This window comes from Coenobita brevimanus, chromosome 28 (assembly GCF_032717465.1).
Source record: "Coenobita brevimanus isolate Jiangsu-jjx chromosome 28, ASM3271746v2, whole genome shotgun sequence".
Taxonomy (NCBI): Eukaryota; Metazoa; Arthropoda; class Malacostraca; order Decapoda; family Coenobitidae; genus Coenobita; species Coenobita brevimanus.
This window is the reverse complement of record NC_136981.1, coordinates 30,190,277-30,207,898: the sequence shown is the minus strand read 5'-3', so window position 1 is coordinate 30,207,898 and position 17,622 is coordinate 30,190,277. Positions and strand designations below refer to the sequence as shown.

Here is a 17,622-nt window from a genome sequence, read left to right as displayed (position 1 = left end):
TATTATTATTATTATTATTATTATTATTATTACTATTGTAATTCACTCGTTTACAGGACTCAATATCAAGTCACTTCCTATCTTCAGTCGAAACGTAACAGAAATCCGAATTACTCACGCCGTGAGCGAGACGGCGCGAGGAGTTTTCCCTTATTTTATCCTGCTGGGACACCCGTTGAGAGAGAGAGAGAGAGAGAGAGAGAGAGAGAGAGAGAGAGAGAGAGAGAGGGGAGGAGGAGGAGGAGGAAGGATAGTAGTGTTTGCTGTTATGCTAAACTATGCTATACCATTATACTATACAATTTTAGGAGTACATGGAGGGTGGAAGGAGAAGCTAGAGAGTGGTAATACGACAAATACGTCTCTCCTCTTCTGTCATGCTGGCAACTTCGATGCCGGACCAAGATCGAATCCATCTCCTCCACTAAAAAGGAAAAAAAAAGGCAGAAATGAGTCATAACTCGGGAACTGGCGGCCTGATTGGACTGGAAATTGTTTTATTCTTAAAGTTAGAGCATTTTAAAGGTACCTTGCTCTAACAAAACTTGCGCTACATGAGCCGACTTTTGCTGTGTTGCAGCAACAAACAAACAAACATACAGAAATCGGATCATTATAAAATAGACTTTATTATTATTATTATTATTATTATTATTATTATTACTTTTATGATGTCCTCATGTCTCTTGTCTGCTTTTATAACTGACTCATATCGGCTTTTCTCCATATCTCTTTCTTCTCTCACTTTCTTTTTCTTCTTTGTTCTACTCCAACATCCTGTCTTCTGTTACTTCTCTCCTCCCTTTATCATTCTGCTATCTCTTCCATCAGTTCCTCCAGCATTCCTCCTTCGCTATCTCTCCAATCTTCCCCCTTCCCTCCCAACATTTATCGTCCTCTATTCCTTGCCTGACCTCTTCCTGTTTAGCATTCCAACCCTCCACCCTCATCACTCTCCCTTCTGGCTTTATCTCCTCTCCTTTTTCCACAAACTGATATCCTCTCCATTTTTCCTCCATTCTCTCCCCAGTCTTTCCTCTTCGTCCCTCATCTACACACCCATATATCTCCTGAATTTCCTCATATGTAGTTCCTGTTTCCCACGTATGAATATTTGTCTTTGATTTTAAGCAGTGGCCTCTTTCAAAATCTTTAAATTAATGTTACTCTACTCCTGTCACCTTAACTTGGCTCAGATTTTTTTTTTTTTTTTCACGTAGCTCAATGGTAGAAAAAATTTACAAACTGATCCCTGCCTTAGCTGGGATTCGAACCTGCGTCCTTTGGTCCAGCAGACAACCTCTCACCGACTCGGGTTAAAACCAGGGATGGAAACAGTAAAACCAGGGATTGATGGGATTAAGGCAGATACTGAAGGGATAAAATCAGAGATTGAAGGAATAAAGCTAGAGATTGAAGGGATAAAGCCAGCGATTGAAGGGGTAAAGCCAGGGATTGAAGGGATAAAGCCAGGGATTGAAGGGGTAAAGCCAGGGATTGAAGGGGTAAAGCCAGGGATTGAAGGGATAAAGCTAGGGATTGAAGGTGTAAAGCCAGGGATTGAAAAAGTAAAGCCATCTCCATCACAGCTCACCATATTGTTCTTCTGGCATGAGTGAGCTGAGGTCAGCCAAGGGGCCAAAGTTTCTTAATATCTCAACTTTACACAGGTCTGTTCCACCCCACCCTTCCTGTTTCATTCTTCTTTGCCATCTTTACCTTCTCCCCTCCTTCTCTTCTTCTGTATTTCTGTTCCCATCCCTCTCCTCTGCTATTCCACTTTCCCCTGCTTTCCTTCCTCTCTCATTTTTTCCTTCTGCTTCATTCATTCCTCCATTCTTGCCTAGATATTTTTCTTTCTCTCCCATTCTTCTTCCCCATTCCCTTTTTCTCCCCTCTCCTTTCCTTTTTTCTTGCTTGTTTTCTTTCCTTCTTTTTATCCTCTTTTTTTTTTTTTTTAAGTCTTGCTTGCTCTTTCTTCTTCTATTCTCGTGTGCTTTCTTTTCCTATATCTAGTCCATCATTTATTATTGTTTTTCGCTTTATCCCCCCTCTCCCTTTTCCTCTGTTTTTGCCAAGTCTATTTTCTCTCATTCTTCTTCGTCCTTTTTTCTCCTTCCCTCACTTCATTCATTCTTGTGTCCTCTCGTTTCCTCCTCAGAGATCCTTGTTCCTGCTCTTTTTTCCTCCTTCTCCTTCCTCCACTCTTGGTTTTTCTCAATTCCGTTTCTCTTCCTTCCTGCATTATTACTTGCTCTCCTTCTCACCTCACCTCCACCATTCTTCTTTTCCTAACTTTCCTCCTTATTTGCTCCTCTTCCCGTCAGTTTTTTCCTCTGTTATTTCATGTCCTTCCCAACTTTCCATCATTATTCTTTGCTCATTTTACTTTCTTTTATTTCTTCCTCCTTCATCTATTTTCTTTCATTTTCAGTCATACCTCTTCCTTCCCTCTCTACCGTCATTTTGTCTGCTCTCGTTTTGCCAATTTTTATTTGCTCTTCTCTCCTTCTGTTCAGTCTCTTCATTCCATCCGAAATTTTTGCTCCATTCGTAATTTTTACTTTCCTCCTCTCTCCCTTCTTACATCATCTTCTCCTTTCCTTCCTTGCTCCTTTTTCCTCTCTCCAATTTCTTCCATCCATTATCAGGTTTTGCGTCCTCTCTCATTCTTCCTTCTTCCTTTCTTCCTGTTCGCTTTCTCCTCCTTCCTCTTCTGTCTAGTCTCTTCTTTCCCTCCTTTTTCTATTCTTCCTGCCTCTCCCCTTCCTTGCTTTTTCTCCCTTCCATGCTCCTTCTTCCTCTATATATAAAGTCTCTTCTTCACTTCCTTCTTTCTTGCTTTCCCATTCATTCTTCTTTTCTCCTTTTTCGTGAAATCTCTTCTTTTCTTCCTTTACTTTTGCTTCTCTTTCATTCTTTTGTAATCATCTCTTCATCTTTGCTTTTCTGTCCAATCTCTTCAATTTTCAATAATTTTTCTTTCCTTCTTTTATCTGTCTGTCTGTCTGTATCTCTCTCTCTCTCTCTCTCTCTCTCTCTCTCTCTCTCTCCCTTGTTTCCAGAGTGATCCTCGCTTCGTGTAGTCTGTCTCCCTGTTTAGCATTCCTCTCCTCCACCCTCTCTCTCATCTTTTACTCCTCTGAATCTTATCTTCTACCTTCTTCTTCCTCCTCACTAATTGTTTTTCCTCTTGCCTTTCTCTTTCATCTCCTCCTTAGTCTTCCTTCTTTCTCTCTCTCCCTCATTTTTTTTTTTTCGTACTTGCCAATGTTTCTCCTCCCCCGGCCCCTCCTCGTTCTCCTCTCCTCCTCCTCCTCCTCCTCCTCCTCCTCCTCTTCATTTTTTTTTCTTCTTCGGTTCCACAGACTATCATTCCTCTTACGCTATTCTGAACTTTCTCATTCTTCTTTTCCTATTCTTCCCTTCTTGTCATTCTATTGCTACTATTCTTCTACCAATTATATCTTTAATTTCTTTTAATTTCTTTTTTTCCTTCTCATAATTATTCTCCGTCTCTCACCCATTAATCCTATGGCTTCCTTCACCTTTATTCCACGTCCTCCTCCTCCTCCTCCTCCTCTTCTCGTATATCAAGTACACACATTTTGTCCTGTGGTATCATCCTTCCTACTACCTCTAAGAAATTTCCTTCTCTCTCTCTCTCTCTCTCTCTCTCTCTCTCTCTCTCTCTCTCTCTCTCTCTCTCTCTCTCTCTCTCTCTCTCACACACACACACACACACACACACACACACACACACACACACACACACACACGCACACACACACACACGGAAACTTTCCCTTGACGTTTCCCCCTCAGCAACTTCCCTAACAACACCGCAGTTAAGTGAGCAAAAACAGCCTCTGACCTAGAAGTAATCCCAAGATATGGAAGAAATGGTGATGGTGGTGATGGTAGTAGTAGTAGTAGTAGTAGTAGTAGCAGTAGTAGCAGTAGTAGTAGTAGTGGTAGTAGTAGTAGGAGGAGGAGGAGGAAGAAGAAGAAGAAGAGGTGAAGGAGTAATAGTAGTGCAAGCCAAGGCCAGGTGGACTGAAGGTCAAAGTTATCCTTCTTCCGCAGTCGCCCATTCTCCTTTCCGGGAATATGAAGGACACTGGGGGATGTTTGTATGACCGGGACAGCTTCATCGTCTGGTCACATCAGTGCCACCAGGTGAAGGCGTCACTGTCAATCACTAAGAAGGTAGGAATGCAAGATAATTAAGTTACACATCTCTACATCTTAAAGTGTCTTCGTTCCAACAGGTTTAGTAATTTTGTTGTTTTCCAGTGACATGCGTAGTGTGTGTTGTGGGGTAGTGTGTAATGTGTCGTAGCCTGGCAATGGTCTGTGTGGTATGGTGTGTCTGAGGTGAGGTAGCCTGTAGTGTGGTGGGGTAGTGTGTAGTGTGGTGTGGTGTGGCAGCGACTTATGTGGTGTGGTGTGGTTGGTGAGTTGTGGTGGTGTGTAAGGACTGGTATGATGCGACAGTAAGTGGTGTGATGTGGTAGTATTAGGCGTCAGTGTGTAATGTGTGTATGGATGGAAGGATGCGAAGATGTGTAATGGATGCAAGAGCTTATAGAGGTTGGGGGAGTGGACTTTCTGACCATTACTTGGTGGTGGCCAGAATCAAGATCCAAAAAAGATGGAGAAATAGAAGAAGGGAAGGACGGGAAGAAGGAGTATTTGCAAGGAAAGTGGAAAGGTTACAAGAGGATGAGAAAAAGGCAGAATATAAGAGAGAAGTGGAGGAACGATTGGGCAAATATGAATTGGAGCAGATGGGGGACGTGGAAGGTGTGTGCAGGATATTCACAGAAGAAATATGTGCAGCATGTGATGTGGTGTGTGGCATGAAGAGAAGATGGAGGGGGGTGCAAGGAACAACATGGTGGAATGAAGAGGTGGAACAGGCTGTGGCACAAAAGAAGAGAGCATACAATGAATGGATGAGAAATAGGGGCGTGGAAGAAGTTGAGAGGCGGAAGATAGAGTTATATGCAGAAAGAAAGAGGTGAAAAGATTAGTAAGAGAGAGTAAGAAAAGAGTGGATGAGGAATTTGGAAGGAATCTGAATGTAAAGTGGAGGGACTGTAAGAAAATGTTCTGGAAAGAGGTGAAGAGAGTAAGACAGGGTGGAAGTGAAGTTAGCAGGGGAGTGAAAAATAAAAATGGTAGATTACTAGTGGAGAAGGGAGAAAAAGGGAACAGATGGAGAAAACACTTTAAGGAATTGTTGAACATAGAGGATGGAAGTGATATGAGTATAAGTGGCTGGGGAATGGCTGGGAGAAGGAGGGAGGTGAGAAGACAGGAAGAAATCAGTAGGATAGAAGTTGTGGAAGCAATGAAGAAAGTTAAATAGGGGAAAGCCCCAGGAATTGATGGAGTGTGTGGTGAAATGTTGAAGCATGGGGGTGAGATAGTGGTAGAATGGAGGTGGAGGGTGTGCAGATTGGCCTGGGTGGAAGGTAGAGTTCCGGAGGAAGGGAAATCAGGTATAATTATTCCCTTGTACAAAGGAAAGGGGGAAAAAGAAGTGTGTGGTAATCATAGGGGCATTTGTCTTCTTAGTATAATAGGAAAAGTGTATGGTAGGATACTTATTGACAGAGTTAGGGAAATAACAGAGGAATTAGTAGGAGAAGAACAGGGAGGCTTTAGGAAGGGAAGAGGTTGTGTAGATCAGATATTCATTCTTAGATCTTTAGTGGAAAAGTTTCTAGAGGAGGGAAAGAAGTTTTTCATGGATTTGGAAAAAGCATATGACAGCGTGGATAGACAAGGATTGTGGAAAGTATTAAGTATACATGGAGTAGATGGGAAGTTGTTGAATGCTGTGAAGAGTATGTATGATGGTGCTAAGGCTGCAGAGCGTGTGGATGGTGAACTGAGTGAATTTTTCTCCTTGAAGGTTGGGTTGAAACAGGGATGTGTCATGTCTCCATGGTTGTTCAGTCTGTAAATGGATGGGGTAATAAAAGAGGTACAAGGTAGGGTAGTGGATGTTGGAGTGGCCCTGGTGAGAGAGGGTAGTGTTTGGAAACTCCCTGTGCTGTTGTTTGCAGATGATACTGTGTTGTCAAGTGAAGAGGAAGGGGAGCTGCAAGGCTTAGTGGATGAGTTTGGGAGAGTGTGTATGAAACGGAATCTAAAGGTGAATGTAGGGAAGAGTAAATTAATGGTCTTTGAGAGAGGTGAAGTCAGTGAATGTACAGCGAGGTTGGATGGTGAGGAATTGGAAAATGTGAGGACGTTTAAGTACTTGGGTAGTGTGATGAGTAAGGATGGAGGTTTGGAGGGTGAAGAGCTTGAAAGGGTACGGCAGGGAAGAAAGGTTGTTGGTTCCTTGAAAGCAGTGATAAGAAACAGGGAAGTGAGCATGGAAGTGAAAAAGTTACTACATGACAGTATTGTGATACCAACTCTAACGTATGGAAGTGAAGCTTGGACGTTGTTGGATGGGCACAAGGCAAGAGTGAGAGCAATAGAAATTAGTTATTTAAGAGGAGCCTGTGGAGTCACATGGAGAGACATGCTGACAAATAAGGATATAAAGGAGCGTTGTGGTGTGGATGTGGATGTGATAGGAAGCGTTAGGAGGAATACACTGAGATTTTTTGGCCATGTGGAGAGGATGGAGGGTGAAAGACTGACGAAGAGAGTGTATGTGAGTGAGGTGGAGGGGGGGAGAGGGAGGGGGAGGTCAAGGATGAGGTGGAGGGATGGAGTGGAGAGGTATATGAGAGAGGGGGGTGTGAGTTGGGAGCAGGGCAGTGAAATGACGGGAGACAGAGCGACGTGGAAGCGATTTGTTTGTGGCCACCCCAAACGGGATTAAGGCGTCTGGCAATAGATAGATAGATAGATAGTGTAATGTGGCAACGAAATGTATGTTATTATGTGGCAGTGAGTGGTGTGGTATGGTGTGGCTGTGTGTAGTGTGACTGGGTGAAGTGCAGCAATGTGAGACGTGGCAGTGTGTCAGAGAGAGAGAGAGAGAGAGAGAGAGAGAGAGAGCACTAACTTTAAAGAGAGAGGAGGGGCAGATGGGTGAAAAATAAGGAGGAGGTGGAAGGGAGGTTGAGGGAGAGGAAAACAGGAGGAGGAAGGTGATACTTGGAGGTATTAAAAAATACTGAGACGAAAACTTATCTATACCTTAAGTTACAAAGGAATCACAGTCAGCCACTTCACAATATTCACCAGTTTTTTTATTATTATTATTATTATTATTGCAAACTATGCTATTACGATGCTACATTGAAACACATTAGGCATTCAAGACACTAATTGACTTGTTGCACAAAAGCTGCTTGGGGCTGGGGAACAGAGTCAGGTGGGAGTGTGACAGAGGGATGGGGGGGGGGTAGAAGTGAAACGAGGGTGTAAATGGTGGAGGGAGTTGGGAGGACGCAGGGAGGTGGGGCGGGTAGGGGTATATGTTTTGGGTTAAAAGGGACGGGTGGGGGGGGTAGGTGAAGTGGTTGAAATCTCCATGCGTGGGAGAAGGCTCAAAATTTTCAGGAGTTGTGTTATCATCTGAAGATTTTGTGAATCAAAACATATAATTAAGTGTCGTAAATAATGGTGAGTGTGTCATTTGAGGAGTATAAGAATCTAACGCTAATTAAGAGGTTTGGCAGCTTAATTCGACAAGAAAGAGGGAAGACTCGTGGGAAACTGTACTCAGATGCCATCAATAATTAAGATACAAATTTGCACAAACTAATTCTCCGTTTTTCTAGACTAGCTCAGGCAGACTAAAATGAGGATTAAATTATGTAAACAGAGAGACAGTAAAGGTGACGGTACTTGTGCTTCTTACGCTTTGTTTATTCGCTTGAATGATTAATGGAAAACTCACCTGGGGACGGGGGCTAGCCTGTGAGCTTCTGTTTTCAGGGTAAAGTGACCGACTCTCTTCTCGAATGTGATGTGATTCATGGGTATCCGCACTTTTTTCTGTGTTTTCGCGTGTGTGAAGAGAAGAACGGGATTATTAGGTGTAGAATCAAGAGTTGTGTGGCTTGTGGTGGCCCTGAGGTGATGTACAGGTGATATATAGGGTAAGTGATGGAAGAAAGACACGAGAGTATCTTATCGTTGCAATCTTGTCAGTAGGTAGGTATGAAGGCAGGTAGGTAGGTAGGTAAGTAGATGGGTAATTAGATTATGAAGTAGGTAGGTTAAGGAAGGAATTTTCCAGATTATTTTTGATCTTGTAGGTAGGTGCATGGATAGATAAGTGAATAGAAAAAGAAAGGTAAAGAGCCACCAATTAAGAAAGGACTTTACGATTATTTCTTTTATCCTGTAGGCAGACAGGTACAGTACTATATATAGTATAGGAGCGAATGAAAACAAAAAATTATTAGGTAAGTACGGAAAGATGACGGAAGATGTTTGTTAAATGTTATGATCCCGTTGTAGATGGAAATATATGGTAGGTAAGTAAATGAATGGATTATGATAGAAGATACTAATGGCTTTTCAGTAATTAGTAGTTATATGAGAAGATGTGTAATTAAGCAGACAATTCATGAAGAGTTACGCGTGATAAAATTTTCTTATGCATACTCTGTTCACTTTTATTGTGCATGTGTCATTTCTCCCTCCTGAATTATGAGTTATGGCAAGAGATTAGCGTTCGAATGTGGTGCTAGTCACAAAGAGGTGCTACGAAAAGGATACGGAGCATTGTCTTATTCGGCACTGAATTTTGGGACATACGCTACGCAAGGACAAAAATATCCACCCCGTTAAGAAGAAAAAATTAAATAAAATGTAGTTGAGTAAATAGACCGACAAGAAGGTAGGTAACAAAGAAGGAATTACAAGTTATTATTAAATATAGTAGGCGGCTATATTTCATTCATTATAATTTTGTGGAGATTTTCGTCCATTTGCGACATATATCCAGAGGCTCAGTGGCAGAACAAGATAATATTAAACCCAGCATCACCCTTACCACAGAACTTCTTTGTGACTAGTATCATTATCCTGTGTTCATTTCCTGTAATAACTCAACATGAAACGCGAAGACAGCAATTTTACTCCTAGTTAAAGTGAGCCCAGAATAGGAAGGCAGAGGAGACGCGGTGGCCCAGTGATAGCACGTTCGACTCGCGGTTATCATTATTTTGCTGTCTTGACGAAGTGACTCATTTAAAGGAGAGACTTCTTGTCTGTTGCATTCTTCGTCTTTCTGATCGTTTTTTTTTTTTTTTTTCCCACACACTTCCGGATATTCACTTTTTTTCTTACTCCCATGCCTATTTCTTCCTTTAATCCTTACCACTGACAACTAATTTTTAAAACTTTGGTAGGGTCTTCTCATAGTTAAAGAAATTCTCTTTCTCTCTCTCTCTCTCTCTCTCTCTCTAATCTCCAAGGCGATGCAGAACCACCAATCTTTGCAGTTTACTTCAGCTTTTTTCTTCTTTTCACCAATGCCTTTCATGCAACACTTTGTGTAATTTCAAGTGCATTTTCAAGTTTCCATGCTTTATCTGTTAAAAGTCGTGAAAAGTGTTAATAATTCTGTCTTTGCTTATGATATCCAACGGTGCCCAAGACAGACGGACGCCATCTTAGAACACCATTTTTGGTACGAAATTGCACTTAACATTGCAAATATATCCAAACCTATCCTCAATTTTCATAACTCTAATTTATTCTAACTCAATCAAACCTAGATTATGCTAACCCAACCCAGCCCAACCTAACCTAACCTAACCTAACCTAACCTTACCTAACCTAACCTAACCTAACCCAACCTAACCTTACATAACCTAACCTAACCTAACCTAACCCAACCCAACCCAATCTAACCTAACCTAACCTAACCTACTGTAAGTGTGATCTAAGTAGGGCGCCATGGCCTGATTCAAATTTTGCTGATACTCTGAGTTCATAGGAGCGCGCCGGCCCAAGCCGGCTCTCTAGCCAGTTGGTAACAGCCTGGAGACGAGTGAGATGGAGGTTATACAACTGTCCTTAATACATTATCAGATAACCACTCTTGGACTTTGAATTCACCTACAACTGATGTCAAGGGGGTTTAATACTTGGTGGATAGCGAGTGGGATAATAGTCATTTCACGTCTTCTGCCGGCAAATTCGGCTCTATTGCCCACTTCCCCACGCTGCTGTTTCTCCCACGATGACACAGCCTATCTCTGCTCCAGCCTCCAGCCCTTTTTGCAGTCTTGATGTGGTTCTTCCGTGCTTACGGGAACATCCTTGCAGTTTTGGTGTGGTTTTGGGACTCAACTCCACACCAACTCCCCACCGACCACCACAGCCACGTAAGATTCCACCACTACTCTCACTACCTGCCTCAACTGCCAGTTCTGTGTGACCTGTTATATAACCACGCTGTATGGGGTTAGTTTTAGCCCTCATAAAACCCAGCCAAACCCAAATTCCAGGAAATAGCCCCCCAACAACCGCCCAATGATGTTGCATCATCGTTCTCCCCTACCACACATTCCTGGCGTCACGCAAAGAGCGTGGCCACTCACAGACAGTTACGTCACACCCTCATACTCCTATCAGCTTCTCACTTCACCCAGAGTCTGTGTGCCACCCAGTTACATCACGATCTGCTCTACCCAATCAACGCCGTCGGAGGGAGGAGACAGCTGTTGGAGAGCTGCTCAATTTACGTCCAGCTCTTGCATCGAACACATCTTACCACATGTATTTTGTGTGCATTTTCTTACCACTTTAATCAATTCCTTTCTACAGAGATGGCGAGCTATCTTGATAGATTGTGATTATTATATTCATTTACTCCTGTTCATTCATTGCATTCTTCATCCCTCAGTTTTTGTTCACTCAGAATTTCTCGTTCACTCACTCCTACTTGATCCCATTTTCTCCCAGTTACATTCATACCCAGCTGTAAATATCACATTCATTTCTACTCATCCAGTGTATAAATCGTTGCTTCATATACTATAAAAATTTTCATGTATTCCTTCCTTCCTTCATTTATTCATTTACTTGCTTCCTATTCTATTAATGTCCTTTTTTAAAAGGGTAGATCTCTCTCCAATTGAATCTGATAGTAAAACTGATGACCGTGTGTGTGATGATAATGTGATGTATCTTCGTGGTAGCAGATCTTATAGTAAGCCTACCGTAAGTTCTCTAACTACTACTATGACTACTTTTACTACTCGTACCACACCTACTACCACCTATACCGACCCTACTACTGCTACCCTTAATCCAGATATATCGACACCAGATACTCTATCATCTTCCCCAACCGATTCCCTTGAAGTCACGCAGCCTTCTCCACAGCCTCTATCTTTTCCTTCTACTACACATACACCACCACTAACCCCGGTACACACCACTACCACTACAACAGTCCCTTTTCACGGACTGTCTCAACTTACTACCGTGCCTACTTCCTCACTTTCGCAGCCTCACCTTCTTCCTACGATGCCGAATCAGGACCCCCCACCTCCCCCCTGCATATATTTGGACGATGCTAACCGACCTAAATTTACTAGAGATGACAGTACAGTTTCCATCTACGACTTCCTTAGAGAGGTCGAAACAGACATTCATAATCGGCAAATCACAAATGAACCCCTAAAAGTTTCTTATTTAATGGGTCAACTACACCAGGGCAATTCACTAATAGGAGCTGCTATTCATGCGGGGCACTTCGACGATTGTCAGACATTTGATGCATGCCGCCAACAATTAATTCAGCTTTGTTGTCAACATTCCAATGCTGCATCTCTCAATGGTTTGATAAACCTTAAACAGATGGAAGAGGATATGAAAATACCTCCCCAACATGCAAGGGTAATTGAAGCAGCCGCTACAATGAAGGTGATGAGTTATGAGACGCACCATTTGTTCCGTGGTACTCACTGGGTAACCGAAGTTAATGGCCAGCTTATGTTTACACTAAACGATTTTGGAGATTTGTGGGGTTGCCTAAGATTTATTAACTGGCTCACAGATCACCAGAGGGCAATAGCACTACAGAATGGCATTAATCCCTGTGACAAAATAGTTAACATCTCAAAGGTCATAGTAAAAAGGTCAAGATCAAACATCACTCGCCAGGCCAGTACTCACACCTCAGCCTCTCACTCCGCGGGCAGTACTGTGAGAGTACTGCACACCACCACTACTTCATCGGATTCCTCATGTTCACGGCCAACTACGAAACGCAAACCTAGTGATCGGTCTCGCTCACAGTATCGATCACCATCTAGTAGTAGTGACAAATCTACTGTGTGAGGAAGCAAACAATCCTCGACTGTGTACTGGCACTGCGGTAACGTCGCTCATCGAGAGTCTAGTTGTGCACAAAAACAAAGATGATTTTGCTCACGGGAACGGCAGCGCACACCTTTGCAATCCCGTCATCTTACATGCAAATATCACAAGAATAGTATAGCTCACTCCACAGACGAATGTTATTACCTTAAGACGCGTCAGTCGGGGGAAGAGGAGCGCTCGAATCGGAAAAATGTAACGTAACAGCAAAAGATCCGCCGGTGCCAGAAAGTAAGGTAAACAGAAGATCAAATCCCCATTCGCCAGGTGGGACCCATAACTTCTTTAGGCCTAGTCATTCTAGGATGGAGCGAAGGGGTACAAAGCTCTTTCTTCATGGACACCGGATCAATGGTAAATTTGATCTCAGATACCTCTCTAAACAACATTAGGGAAACAACTAAAAGGGTCAGGCTCCTCGAACCATCTGACATTCGCTTATGAGGCGTGGATGGCTCAGAATTTGAGATCAAGGGAAAAGTCACTTTAGAAGTACAACTTGATAAAGCCTTAAAACCCTTTGGTGCTGAATTTCATGTCACCAATGACCTTAATTATCCAGCGGATACTCACATTGGCTTTCCGACAGTGGCTTAACAAGCAATTGCCCTATTACTGGCTTGTTGTAGCATAGATATCAATGGGTTCCCTATATCTAGCACGGAATATCCACGTCCGGTACTCTTCCAAATAAACTCAGTTATTCACTCTCTCATGATTCCACCATTACCTGAGAGTAAAGAGATAAACACACTGCTACTTGAACAGCCAAATTCACTAACATCTAGTACTACTCCCTCTGAGCATTCACCTGTGGATACACCCTCTGAGCATTCACCTGTGAAACATGTCAACCCATCTAACAGTGGCACATTTGCCGACTCAGACACATCTCATTTAACTACCTCACATAGTGTGAGTGACGTTTTATAACACGGAGAGGCAAGGCGTGCAGTAACAAATCAGTGCACATTTTTGTTACCGCATAAATTTACCAAAGTTTCTGTTCATGTTGTGGGTGTGAAAGCAGGAATGGATGTACTAACCCTACCGGAGACGTGTTGTGTGAATGACTTAGCTCATGAGTCGGCATTGTGTAAGGTGCTGGAGGATAGTTTATGCTACTTGTACTTTGCCAACACTACTAATGCCCCACTTAAGCTGCGTACGAGAACACAGACTGGTGATTTCTTGGTATACCCAGCAGCCGCATGTGTGTGCCAAGATTTCCCACTCTCTTTTGCAGATGTGTGCTCAGTTACTCGGTCCACCGACATTCCATCTGATCTTGAAGCTCATGTGAAGCAGAGTGATTACCCACAATACAGAAGCCAATTGCGTAATCTCTTGCGAGACTATCGTGAAATTGTAAACCTACCCGGTGAGAACATGAGTAAAACAAGCTTAGTTCAGTATCACATTACTTTATAGCCTGGAGCTCAGGCAGTATGTATACCTGCCTACCCATTACCACACAGCTAACACCAAAAGGCTGATCATCTTATTCAGGACATTTTGGACAAAGAGGTCATTGAACACTCTGACAGTCCGTGGAACACTCCACTATTTCTCGTTCCAAAAAAAGATGGTGAGTTACGACCAGTGATAGATTACAGATGTGTGAATGTGCTGACTGTCCTGGACAGATTTCCAATTCCTGTACTCACTAATTTGCTGGAATCCTTAGGCGAAAACAATTGTGTTTTCTCCTCCCTAGATCTTTTGAGTGGCTACTGACAAGTAGAAATGGAGGAATCATCTCATCCAATCACTGCCTTCAGCATCCCATCCGGGCATTACCAATTCCATAGACTCCCATTCGGCTTGCAAAATGCACCATTGACATTCATGCGATTAATTCATACAGTTTTCGCCAGCATGATAGGTCTCTCAGTCTTCACTTATCTAGACGATGTCATATTCGCTAGTCACTCTGTAGAGGAACACTTAGAAAAATTGGCTGAAGTGTTCACTAGACTCAAACAAGCTGGACTTAAAATCAAACTTTCAAAGTGCCACTTCTTACGTGAGAAACTACAATTCCTAGGACATGCCGTCGACATTCACGGAATTCATACATCAGATGACAAGGTCAGAGCAGTAACAAACTTCCCTAATCCAACCAACTCCGTTGCAGTACGCAGTTTCCTCGGTCTTAGTGTCTAATATCGTCGTTTTATCAAAGGGTACACCCAGATAGCTGCGCCGTTCACAAAACTGCTAAAGAAGGATGCGCCTTTTGTGTGGGCTGATGAACGGGCGACCGCATTTACAACCCTGAAATGTGCCTTAGCACAAGCCCCGATTTTGGCATTCCCTGACTATTCAAAACCATTTCTTCTCTGTACTGATGCTTCCGGAGTAGGCCTAGTTGCCAAACTCATGCAAAATGACTCCAAAGGAAAGAAACGTGTCATTGCCTATGCCAGCCGTGTGTTAAATTCTGCAGAAAAGAATTGCAGTGTAACTCATTGGGAAGCTCTAGCCGTGGTCTGGTCTCTAAAACATTTCTGTGACATCATATATGGTTACTCTGTTCACATCCAAACAGATCATCTTCCCATATGTGACCTGTTTCGGGGACATAACCTTACCAGTCGACTTGCACGTTGGGCAGTCACTGTGAATGACTATAATCCAACATTTGAATTCGTTCCTGGGAAGTCCAGTGTCGTAGCCGATGCCCTCTCTCGGCATGTAGCCACGGTCTCAACTGGTTGTGATGTAAACTAAGTGTTCACTTATGACACACTCCATGGGTTCCAGCGTGTGGATCCTATATGATCACAGGTCATATACTTTCTAGAGTCAGGTGATGATTCTTCCTTGCCCAAGCTACCAGTCCCTGTCTCTGATTTCTTCCTTAACAATGAATTCCTCTATAAACACTCAATACTCAAAGATAACAATGTACCTCATCGTGAAGTTAAGCAACTAGTCATTCCAACAGACTTGATTCCTGCTGCTCTTCATATAATCCATGACACCCCTCATGCATCACACCCTGGCAAAGACAGAAGCTTACAGCAAGCATGTCTTTCGTATTATTGGCCCACCGTGCGAAAGTATATAGAAGCACACTGCGATTCATGTTTATCGTGTGCCCGTCGTGAGGGAACAGCCTGTCAACTTGCTTCTATATTGAAGTACCCAGTACCGTCAAAGCCTTGGCAAACTGTCCCTCTTGATCTTCTGAAGCTGCCTCATACAGACTCTGGCTTTGTCTATCTATTAGTGGTAGTCAATCATTTCTCTATTGTCATCTTAGCCCTATCGCGTGACAAATCTGGTAATGCAGTGGCCCATGCCTTTGTTAATTCTGTAATTTCCCCTTTCACAATACTGATATGGGTCAGAGTTCAACAATTCAGTGCTGGAAGAAATTTGTCTTCGATACGGAATTAGGAAATGCAACATAGTTGCCCACCATCCAGCCTCGAATGGCCTAGTAGAGCGCCAGAATAGGAAGATATTGGAGAGTCTGCGTCACCTAGTTGGAGATCAGACTTCCACTTGGGATCCCTGTCAGTCTTATTTGTCCTGGGACTCCTGTTCGCTCAGTATCCACAACTGGTTTGTATAAGGCCCCTCATTATTGTACAGTAAAATCAGAATCAGTAATTGCCCATGCTACACATTATCACTTTGCACTTCGCTCCCACAAATATGACATCTTCAAACACATTAATATTACCTTTCATCTGCCAACAGACAATCTTTCCATCACATCAAACAACCTACGTATGTTGAACTTCCTAAATCAGTCTGATTTCATTATGAACCAGTTTTCTTCAGCCTTTAACCATTCCTGGGTACATCCAGTCTCTTGTATTTCCTCCAGTGGCACTTTGTCTTATTGGATTTTTTGTCACTATATGTATCCTATACTGTTGTGTCAAGCGAATGGACAAAAGACTGCACGAGATCCATATTGCAACAAAATTAGTGCGACAACCACAAGACCTGGAAACTGGTAGTTCTAAGTGACATTAATTAGGATCGGTGAAGATGTGAAGATCATACTGAAGGAAAAATCCCCGTCAAAAATTGAAAGTTGTGCTAATTGAAACAAAATGTAATTCATTCATTCATTGCCAGACGCCATGTATCCCAAACGGGGTGGCCAAGGGCTTAGAGTTAATTGTTTTACAGGGAGGGGCACTAATCCTCCACCAACCCCACTTGACACGTAGGGATGCCAACAGCATCTGGTGTTCCCAGGCGGTCACCCATCCAAGTACTAACCAGACCCAACGTTGCTTAACTTCGCTGATCGGACGGGAAGCGGTGTACTCAACGTGGTATCAATATAATTACAACACAGTGAGTCAATGACAAGAAAACTTGTAAAATACAAATAAGATGAGGGAAATGAATGTATGCTCACTCTCAAATAGTGCCTTCCTATGTATGATAAACTATTGTATATGCAGTGGTGCATTCAGTTGCTGTATGTTCCTCATAGAAATATTGTTGTAGTTACCAATGCTTACTATATATACGTATTTAGACATTTGCGAATTTGACCAAACCTATATACTACCGGTATATATTATGTCTACTTTCACTACGCTTCTCATATATTACATGCCTTGTTAAGTCGTAACCTATACCATGATAATGCATTGTTTCCATTCTACCTTTGCATTTATTAATGCTTATCACTTTCCTTGCCTTTCCTATATGGCCATGTGCTGTAAATATGTTTCTTTCCTTATTGCATCCAACTTCTTACATTATAATATAATACCCCTTTTATTATTATACTCCCATGTAGTCCCCAGTTGACTGTATTATCTATCCCATTACACTCTTGCCATATTATGATTAAATCATAAGTGTCTCCTGACACAGCGGTGGAGGTTGCAAATTTTGATACCTCCACCGCTGTATCAGGAGACACTTTTTTTTTTTTTTTTTTTTTTTTAACGCGAGAGGAAATTATAACCATTTGTAATATGTAGTATTTAAGGTATAGCACATAAGTGTGTTGTAAGTGTGATCTAAGTAGGGCGCCATGACCAAAATCCTTACTAAGGTCTGGCCTGATTCAAATTTTGCTGATGCTCTGAGTTCATATGAGTGTGCCGGCCCTAGCCGGCTCTCTAGCCAGTTGGTAACAGCCTGGAGACGAGTGAGGATGGAGGTTATACAGCTGTACTTAATACATTATCAGAAACCACTCCTGGACTTTTAATTCACCTACAACTGACGTCAAGGGGGTTTAACAAACCTAACCCAATCTAACCTAAGCTAACCTAACCCAACTTAACCTAACCTAACCTAACCTAACCTAACCCA

General features: G+C 42.5%; 1 pseudogene; it reads right to left on the bottom strand.

Moving 5' to 3' along the window:
* Positions 1-16,517: 16,517 nt before the first annotated feature.
* On the bottom strand, positions 16,518-16,636 carry LOC145394876 (5S ribosomal RNA; annotated as a pseudogene).
* Between the last annotated feature and the right edge of the window lie 986 nt (positions 16,637-17,622).